Below are 9,978 nucleotides of genomic sequence, written 5' to 3'. Positions count from 1 at the left end.
AAAAAGAAAAAAGAAAAAAAGAAAAAAAAAAAAAGCTAAGCCAACCAGGTCAGCAATACTGATCATCTTGGTCTTGATGGTCTCTATTTCCCCCCGACCTGTTAACAGACAAGAAGTCTATCCATGTGTTTTTATGTGTGGCAGAGCTCCATGTCAATATTACTTGAAAGTGCAGAGTTTCTACTAGCTTAGAAATATCACTAGCATTTCTATGATATATTAATTACAGTATCTTCCCACTTTAATTAATACATGAGGCTTCAATGCATAAGGTACAGTTATTGCCGTTTTAATCCCTCCTGCCTCTACTTTCATTTTTCTACATATGAACGAGGGGCAGGCTGTGCTTCCCACTTCCATCCATCAGGATTTCCTAAAACAGTAGCCTTTCATGGCTCTTAAGATATGAGCTGAGCTGTTGAAGCCTGGAGACTGGCCTTTGGCAGTCTTTGAAGACATCAGCTCTGACTCTTGACTGGCCTAAGGCCTCTTTTTCCTCACCCCTGTGGCATGTAAAACTATCTCTCTCCCCTCCCAGCCCCACCCTGCCAAATGGAGATATACAAAGAAATAAAAGAAGGCCTTGCGCCCGCTCATGACATCAGTGCGCTAGTGAAGTCAGAGCAGCAGGCTCCTAACAGTCATCATGACTAATTGTGTACTAGAAACCTGAAGAAAAAAAAATTCCTCTACCTCTTTCAGGACGTGATCACAAAATACCGTCAAGCTGAGGAAGGCCAAGTCCTCAATGCACCTGCATCCGCCAGCCTGCCCAACTCTGCACACCATGCTGTATTCTAATTGAAGGTGTGCATTCTTTAATATGAATGAAGAACTTCCCCTGGGAAGGACAGGGATCAGTTAAATGAAATTTAAACCTTAGCTCATTGTCTTCCCCATTACCTGCAACATGCTTTGATCAGTGGGGCATTAATAAACACAAACACTCGTCTCTCCTGGGCCCAATGAGACACAGCAGTTCAGTCCTCCAGCTCAGCATCCCAGGCAGCTTTCGGTCACAACTTCTGCCACTGTCCATTAAATTCACCTGCACAAATTAATCAGGCTTGGCACACAGCAGGCTGCTTCACTGCACTTGAATCACTACAGGAAACAGCAAAGAATACAACCTGGTATGATCCTTCTAGTTTGGAAAAAGGAAAGGAAAGAGCAAAGTGCTTAACGAGGGAAAGATTGAATCATATGGAGGAGAGAGGAAAGAATCAGAGCTCTTCTCCGTTTTCTTCCCAATGTCTGCCATAACGAAAGCAGATCTTCAGTCACTGCTCTGCCAGACTGGTACACAACAGGAACTAGCTTTAAGCGCAGATCTTTGCTGACTGCTGCTTACCCCAGTACTGCCCGCTACGCGTGTCTCAGCCAGCCTGCTGGCATGCAGGGGGAAGCACAAGCGAGCCAGTCGTGCGAGGCCCCCACCCAGCAGGAAAAATGAATTAAAAGCAAGCAGAGAGCTGCAGTAAAGATGAACCAGTCTCTCCCTCACAGCACGCTGAGGAGCAGGCTGAGATACACATCCTGGGTAAGAAGGGGCAGTGAAGTAGAAGGGTTTCACAACCTGAGCCCAGCTACTGTTGCAGAGACAGTGACTTCATCTTTGCAGCAGGTCATGTTCTGCAGTGCCAATAACTGCATCTGAGAAGGACTGCTACAACACAGCAGAGCTTCAGCTCAGCAGCAACATGTGACAAGTCTACACTGTCACCCTTGGCAGTGTTCGTAGGCGCTGTGCTCCCGATCTATTGATATTCCCCTTCTGCTAGAATTTACGGCAATGGAAGGTGACAAAGAGGCACCTATAGAACTGCTGCTCCCAAGTCCTGTCTCTATTACAGTTAGAGCTTGTGAACAGTTAAACACAATTGCAGTCCCGTAGGGATTTCAAGTGAACAGGTCCACAAAGAAACACTGTGATCCTCAGTAACATAATATTGGTTGAAATGGGAACGTGCACATTGGGGTAGCGGGAAATTTCCCTCCCTCAGTTCTCCCTATTGTCCTTCATTACAGGAAGGATCTACAAAGGCTAAGATGTATGAGTAGTTTTGCTTGGTTTTTTTTTTTTCTCTCCAAGATAACCTAGAATTGCCTGTTCATCTCTGGATCTCATCCAACAGAATCCCCAGCTCCTCGTTTTGCCTCTTTTACTAACAGCTTCTACTTACTTGAAGGTGAAACTGGGGTAATATTAACCCTCCTCTCATACATATATTCTGAGGATTAATCAGGGAGTGTCTGCTTATTGCATTGAATATGCAAAGCCCTGTTATAAATTCTGTATCTGAGTATCATAAGCACAGTCTAATTTGAACAATCCCTTCACCTACAAAAAGGTGCTCCTTCTTGAAAGGAACTCCCTGTTCATTTCATACTTTCATTTGTTCTTTTGCTTCCATCAGATGAGATCCCTTCTGCAATTCATAAAGAGCTTTGTGAGGTCAGTACATATCCCATAAGATTTTTCTTGCTACCAAACCATGCCTGAGAAAAACAAGCTTTCATCAACAACTGCTTTAAATTAGGTGCTTGGGACAGGTCCATGTCTCTGTCTCTCTGTCTCCTTCCCTTTTTCCTCTCTCCGTAAGAGGGAGAGAAAGAAAGTCTCTCACCCAAACAAAACAAAACAACAAAAAAAATGACATTAAAGACATTTAAGACATTTGGGGTTTTTCTTTCCATGCTTTTAGTTATGTGACCATTCAAGTTGCACTTACATCTCATTTCTCCCACCTTTCTCTCACAATAAAGATAACTGGATTTATTTGGGGGGGGGGGGGGGGGAGAGGGGAAGACCCCATATTATTACTCTTAAGCTTAAGCAATCCATTAATTCTGAACCTGTGGCTTTAAGAATACCACAAGCATTACTAGTGAAAAAAAGGAAAAAAAAGTAAATCACGTGTTGGCACCATTGCAACTTTTCAGTCATTCAACACTCATCTAACTACTAAACAGATTCAGATACTTAATTTTATGAAACTATTCTTTAACTCTTTGCTTTGGACTACTGCTTAGCTTCAGTACATCACAACTCCATCAGGTCCCAGGTAACTATTTCAATATACAATATTACTGAACTAACAATACATATAGGCATTTTTTGAAACTCTGTTGTCAGTACTAAGCAGAATAGTAAGGAAAAACCCGCAGAACACAACAGTCAGTGTTTTTGCACAGGCTTGCATCAACACTGTGCTTAACCCTTGAATCTATTAATACACACTGCTTTTTTTTTTTAATTTTAAGGTGTGCTTTGTTCATTCTCTGCCACTATCACAACCAAACTTCAGAATTCTGACTTTTAGGTTATCAAAGAAAACATACTAGTAAAAAAATAGTAAAATACATTTTGGAACGATATTTTGGTTTAATATTGCCTTGCTGAACTTCAGGTTTCTGTTAATGCCAGTTTTCACTGCACATGATCCACAGATCTTGCATTCTTTCTTGAGTCTTTGACATTTTTATTGTTTGTTTACCATTTTGCTATAGCTATCACCAAGACAGACCGAATCTGTTTTCCCTTTTCAAATGATGCCCATTTGTGAGCCTTTGATATCACTATTATTACATACTCAGCATCTGAAAATCAAAAAATGTTGCCACACATAGAACTATTCAGAAACAGCTCTGATATGTTTGATAGTAACCACTGGGCAGCTCAGCTATCATGATTTTCCCTTACAGGCAGTCATAGTCTCAGGCTGCTTTTTATGGCCTTGATTCTCCCCTGTGACTGATCACAGTGCATCCTACAGTGACATAACTAGCATGCCTGGCCCTGCTCTTCCAGGATAAGCTGTATTCACTGCTTCTGCATGTGTCCAAACCGCTCACCTGCCTTTCTTTGCAACAGGAAAAGTGGACACAGCTTATTCTAGTCATTGCACAGAGGCAGAAAGAAAAGGCCAGACCAGAGATTGGCTCTTGGAGGAAGGCTGGTCTCCCGGATCATACGGGGAGGCTGAAATGAGGCAAGCTGGAAAGAAAAAACAAGTCAGTATAATGTACTATGAACCCTGTGCCTACAGTAACACCTTACAGCCTCCTCTTCAATCCTGTCATGTGTCCTGAGACAATATCTCTCTTCTCACTGGTGCGCAGGGGCAACAAAGAGAGACAGCACAGCAATATATTTCCTATGACCGACACATACAACATCAGCTTTAAGAAGTTGCCGAGTGGCTTAAAGGTTGAATTCCATTCAATACATAACTCAGGTCTTGAGGAAAAGATGCTCTGATCCACCTCATGGTGCTCCCACTTCTCTTGGCCTGTGTGCCCATAGCTCTCCTTCCTGCTGCCCGCCACGCTCTACCTCAGTGTGCAGTTTTAGCAGAGCACTGCAGCTTTCTCACCACTGTTTCCACCTCCTGTTCTCAGGATCAACCCTTCTTCCCAGTGTAATTCACCTTCCTCTCATAACCTCTCCTAACTCATACCTGAAACAAGATTTTCCAGGAGAAAACACCTTTCCTGGGGAGAAAAGGAAGGAAGGGAAAATGCATCTTTCTAAGATGAACTAACCCATGAACTATATTTATTACAATACCAACAAGCAGGATCTAATCTTCATTATTCTGAAGGCTGCACAGTGAAGCACAATCTCTGCCCAGCAGGGCTCATATATATAAAATATACATATATATATAGGTATATGTGTACAGGTGGAATATCTGTTCTTTCATAAAGCTGACAGAAAGGAAGGACAGACGCCACCAACTCAGCTTTGCTGCTGTGCAACCAGACAGTCCTCATCTGTAAAATGCAATGGTTGTCTCAGTACCTCAGAAAGGAGATTGACTCAAACATTGCAGATGTTTTAGAGATCTACAGATACCTATATCATAGAATATCTATACTAGCAGAACTAGGGGAGTAAAATTGTTGTTTATAGACACAGGCTCAATGTTGATCTATGGTAGAAGGCTTCCACTCACAGAGCCCCTGAAAACACAGAACTTCGCTAGGCACCAGTAGGTCTGGGCATCCTTCCTTCTACGACAGGATGCATATCAGCAAAGTTGCAGCCTTACTAGTGTAACCAGTGATCAGCACCAAGTTTCCAACAGCACCTCCACACCGGGCAGAAATCTGTAACAAGGACCTCAGGTTCTATTAAGAATAAGGCCACTCAAAGAATATTTCCAGGTACTTTTGATTGTTTCACCTGTAACTTTTTGTTATTATAGAGTATATTATCAAGCTTATACATACTTGTTCTCTGGTAGCTGCCCAGAATTCCAACATCAAGGACAAAGTCTCTTTTTCTTGACACTTCTCCTTCCATTCCAGCTGTACAGGTTAGGTTGTCATAGCAATGAATTGGGTAATTTGTTTCTTTTATTAAGTGAATATACAAGTGTAGCCAGTGCAGCCACCTTGTGGCTGCTTTAAAAAATGACCACATTCAACAAGTTACAGGTCTGTTTATAATCCAGACTCAGGCCTTGAACCACAAAATAAATGATAAAAGTTCAGATCATCTCATGGTTTCTGCAACCTAGAAGAAACATATCCTGATATGAACCAGGATCTTCTGCTCCCTGAGGAAGAGGCACTTCCTGTTCTGAACTAGGATGAATTTGGCTTTGTTTTGTTTTTAGGTAAGGAAAAGGCATTTGTGAAGGGGGTGCTTTTCAATTCCCTGTACCAATTTCTCCTCCAAATAGGACTTTTTTTTTTCCATCTCTAGGATAGTCACATCTGCTGGAATATGAGAAGATGCTACCAATTTCTCATTTTGTGTTAAATGGGAAAGGAGCCCAAACATCTCTGATGCCTAGAAAATACCTTGATCCTAATCCCCTCCCTTACAGGCTACAATATTATGGAATTTTAGTCTCTACAGTTGGATTCATTCTACCTTATACAAATAATAAGATATCTACAGGGTCCCAATAAGTAGCAGGCATTCTTGCCTCTCCTGCTCTTCACATTTTGGTCATATTCTGTGCAAGGCTTAATCTGCTGGCATACAACCATGCTCTGCACACAGGTGATACTTACAGGAAACCATCAGGTTTGCAGGTCCTGCAGGCACCTCAGCATGACCCTGGTAAGGAATTGGGAAGTTTTGCATGTCACCAATGGCAGAAACTTAAGTGCAAAGTGCTTTCTAGGCAAAAAGAAGTCTGGGATCAGTGGACGTCACACTGAGTTTCTGTGGCCACTTAAAATCACACACACTGAGGTTATGAAGAGGTAGTTTGGTATCTTAACATTCCCATGATCACCACACACACCTACGTGACTACAACTCATACGCTCTCTAGAAGCTAATCTATGGCTAGCATGGCTAGCTCTGCTTTAATACTGTATTCTCTCAGCAGAAGATTCAGGTTTCCTCCCACTTCCATTCACATCTCATATACTAGCCAATTAGTTTCTACATCCTCTCCTCCTCAACCTCTGTTAATGTCAAAACACTTTATATTTTAAATGCATACATACATATGTGTTTATAAATACACATGCTGGGGCAATTGCCCTCCCCTGTTTCAATTTTTTTCTGCTATCAAAAGCAATGTCCAGACTTCGCACCAATCTGGTACTGGAGTCATAAGGATTTCTTCTTTGCCTCTATTTAGCTATAACCCACCCTCTACGCATGAGCTTAAAACCACTCTCTACTACAAGGACTAGTTCTGCATCCCCTACAATATCCAAGGGAAACAGGGCATTTGATGAAACAGTGTTTAAAAACAGTAGACAGGGAATGGATTTTGACAAACAAACCATTTCCACTACAGAAGAGAAAGCTGAAATCATCCATAAAGGAAGAGATGAGATTTAAAAAGTTTCCTAGAAACTAGAAAACCCACCTAGACACTAAGAGCTTCATAGAGAATGCAAACGTGTGAGTACAACTTTCCTGCACTGTTGAAACTTTGCATGGGCATCAGATACATTACAATCAAGATATACACTTCCTTTTTATGTTACGGGCTCTTTCACACATACAGTCCAATCCCAATACACACATCTTTACCATAGAGCTAAACCCAGCCTTGACTAAAGCCAGTTCTCCCAAGACAAGCAATTGAGTTAACTTGGGCTAATGAGCAAATCAAGACAATTAATACATTTGCTGCAAAATGGAGGTAAAAAGTAAACAAGCTTTCATCAAAATTTAAGCTAAGGTATGCTTGTGAGAAGTCTTACGCCCAGCTTCCCAAAATTTTTAGCTTGTCCTAAGCAGACACAGCTGCCAAAAGGAGCCCTATCCTCTGCCCTCCTCATTCACAACCCTCACAGTACCTTTTCTCTTGCAGTACAGGCCTGAGTACAGTCAGTCTAATGGAGACCCCCAGATTTGGGGACCAGCACAGAGCAGTGGTAGACATGCCTGCTTTTTTCAACAGCAGTGCCAGTCAGAAGGATTTACACAACCACAGCCCACTCTCCTGAAGCCAAAAGCGCATGGTTCCCTCTTGTATCTAATCCCAATAAACATGGCTCACTACTGGAAGTCTCTCTTCATACCCTTCTGCATGAGACCTAGCATTATCTGACTGTAGAGCAGGTAGGTCCAATCTCCTGATTCTTCTTAGGAAAAGGAGATTCATTTTCTGTAGGATCAGTAACCAAAATGATCCAAGGCTGCTCCATCACTAGATCCAACACAAGGGAAGTAACAGGAGCCTGCAGTAAATGTTCTGGATCACTCACTGGGCCACTCAGCAGTAGGCTACAGTTATATTAGATTAAACATTGTGTGATGTTTAACTCAATTGCTTGGGGTGCTTTATTGCACTCAAAGCAACAGAAGTTATTCACTCACATGTCTCCACCTCCCCTATCTGAACACGGTCTCTGCAGTGAGAAGCGCTTTGCTGCTGCCCTAACTTACACCAGTCATCTCGTGACTATAGTTCCACGATTGCCTGTTACCAGAACCAGCAGGTTAGCGTGGATAACAATTCTAAGTTTGCAGTACAATAGCCCACCTTTTTGCTGGAATGTGTCATCCTGGCAGCAGCAGGCTCTTTAATCTGGCATGAAAATTTGTAACAAGACTTTGCGGTTAGAAACCAGGTTGGACAGATTCAGATAAGGCATTAGCGAGGGTAATCAGCTATTGGAATAATTTACCTGGAGAACCGGTGCAGCCTACTGCTTGATATCATGAAATCAAGACCGGGTACTTTTCCAATAGAATTTTGGATTTGATGCAGCGATAATCAGCTGTGAATGTAAATACCTGCAGGGGGTCAGAACAATTCATCAAATGGCTGAAATTTAAACATAAAAAATACATGATCACATCATAAGAGAGGGAAACAATTTCTCTCTGTATGGCCCAGAAACCACAGAGCACAGCTAGAAGTGAATTCTCTTCAAGTGTAAGTTCTTTATTAATAGATACAATAAGAGTTCAGCAAGGAAAGCTGAAAGAAATTACAAAAAAAATCCATCAGGCCTGGCTATCAAAATAAGCTAACTATGTATAATTTAGCTAAACAGCAATTAAGTAGCGAACATTGGGAATTGTTACTGGGAAAATAACATAGCAAAAAGCATAACTCTTAGAATCTTTTTATTATTATTTTTTCTTGCTATAAATATTTGATTCTGGTTTTGGAGATGAAATCACTTCCCAGCTGTTTCCCAAGTTTTGCTCAGAATAGCTAATTAACGCAATTCACATAACTACAATCTAACTACATAGAACAGCTCAATTTAAAACAATTTCTGGAGTACACTAAGGTTGTTTGTTACCCCTAGACAGCATATCAGCGCCTGAAACAAGAAGAATGAGACCAAGGATGAGGCTAGATTTAGCGGGAAGAAATTAAGAAAGGCCCATGGAACAGATTCCTACCAGCAAAGCCTGTCAGGCTGTGGAAGGGCTCCCCAGCGGGACCACACAAGTCCCATTTCTTAGGAGCGCAAGAGCAGAGGGATGCAGCGGGAGCCCCAGGGTAACGTCCAGACCCTTTCTGTCCCTGGCAGTTACATTGTGTAACCCCATTTATCAAGCTCACCAGGCTACTGTAGAAACAGCACCTGAAATACTTGCCTCAGTCAAGAGCTGGTAAAATATGTTCTATATGTAAGCCAGCTATACCGTTCCAAACATTAACAACTAACAATAATTTAGTTTGATACAACTTCAAGACTGATTTAAAGATGCCTCCGTCTCATCAAATTCAGTTCCAGTTCTGAAATCTGGGTCACCCATACATTATTTCTCCAACCCAAGCCACCTTCCATGTAACCCTTTAAATGGGCTCTGCCCTTATCCAAGCCATCTCTAACAAGCCACTTAGTTAAAATGAAACTTAAATCCATCAGAAAACGAGGTTACAAAGCCTCCATAAAAATGAAACAGCTGTGGCTTGGTCAGAGACAAGCTGGCACACAGTCCAAGGAGGAAGCAACAACATCTACTTCCAGCAAATCCTTGGTGGAGCCAGAGACAATTCTTTCCACACAGATGAGCTGAGGTCTCCTTCCCTGTAATTCCCACCAAGTTTGATCCAGGTCTTATCCAACTTCTGAGAACAAATGAAGCATCAAGCACAAGGATAACATTCGTGCTGGGGGCGGGACAAGTTGGACCAGGTAACACGAGTCCAAACACCCCCCAGAAGGTTGTTGGGGGCACCACGACCATGGCCAGGGCCACTACAGCAGCCAGGGACTCCAAGCAGGAGTAAGACAGGAAGTGCGTATGCAGCATCGGAGTATTGTGACTTTCATTCCTCCGCCTGCCCTGCTCTGACAGGCCATAAAAGTCACAAGACGCCAGCAAGTAAAGTAAAAAAAACAACAAGGTGTCCAGAGTTCAGATCAGCCCTGAGAGCGCGCGGCCTCTGCCCTCGGCGGCCCGCGAGGAGCCGAGCGCCCAGCAAGCGCTGTGGGCTCTCACCCGTGCGTGGGAGGCACTGTTTATGCGGGAAGACACTCGGATTGCTGGCAGCTGAACCCAGGACCAGGCCTACGCTGCGGGCCCTA

The 9,978-nt window shown here is 42.7% G+C and overlaps 1 protein-coding gene across 1 annotated transcript in view; it reads right to left on the bottom strand.

Moving 5' to 3' along the window:
• The window catches only part of LOC112942348, a 32,451-nt gene extending 24,282 nt beyond the window's left edge, over positions 1-8,169 (bottom strand). Inside the window, exon 1 of the mRNA XM_026033253.1 lies at positions 8,113-8,169. The gene's annotated coding sequence lies outside the window, so the exon portion shown is untranslated. The remainder of the gene's footprint in view (positions 1-8,112) is intronic.
• Positions 8,170-9,978: the final 1,809 nt, after the last annotated feature.

This window comes from Nothoprocta perdicaria, unplaced genomic scaffold (genome assembly GCF_003342845.1).
Source record: "Nothoprocta perdicaria isolate Ctin4 unplaced genomic scaffold, notPer1 scaffold_126, whole genome shotgun sequence".
NCBI lineage: Eukaryota > Metazoa > Chordata > Aves > Tinamiformes > Tinamidae > Nothoprocta > Nothoprocta perdicaria.
Note: the sequence above shows the minus strand (reverse complement) of the source record. Positions and strands in the feature narration are given on the sequence as shown.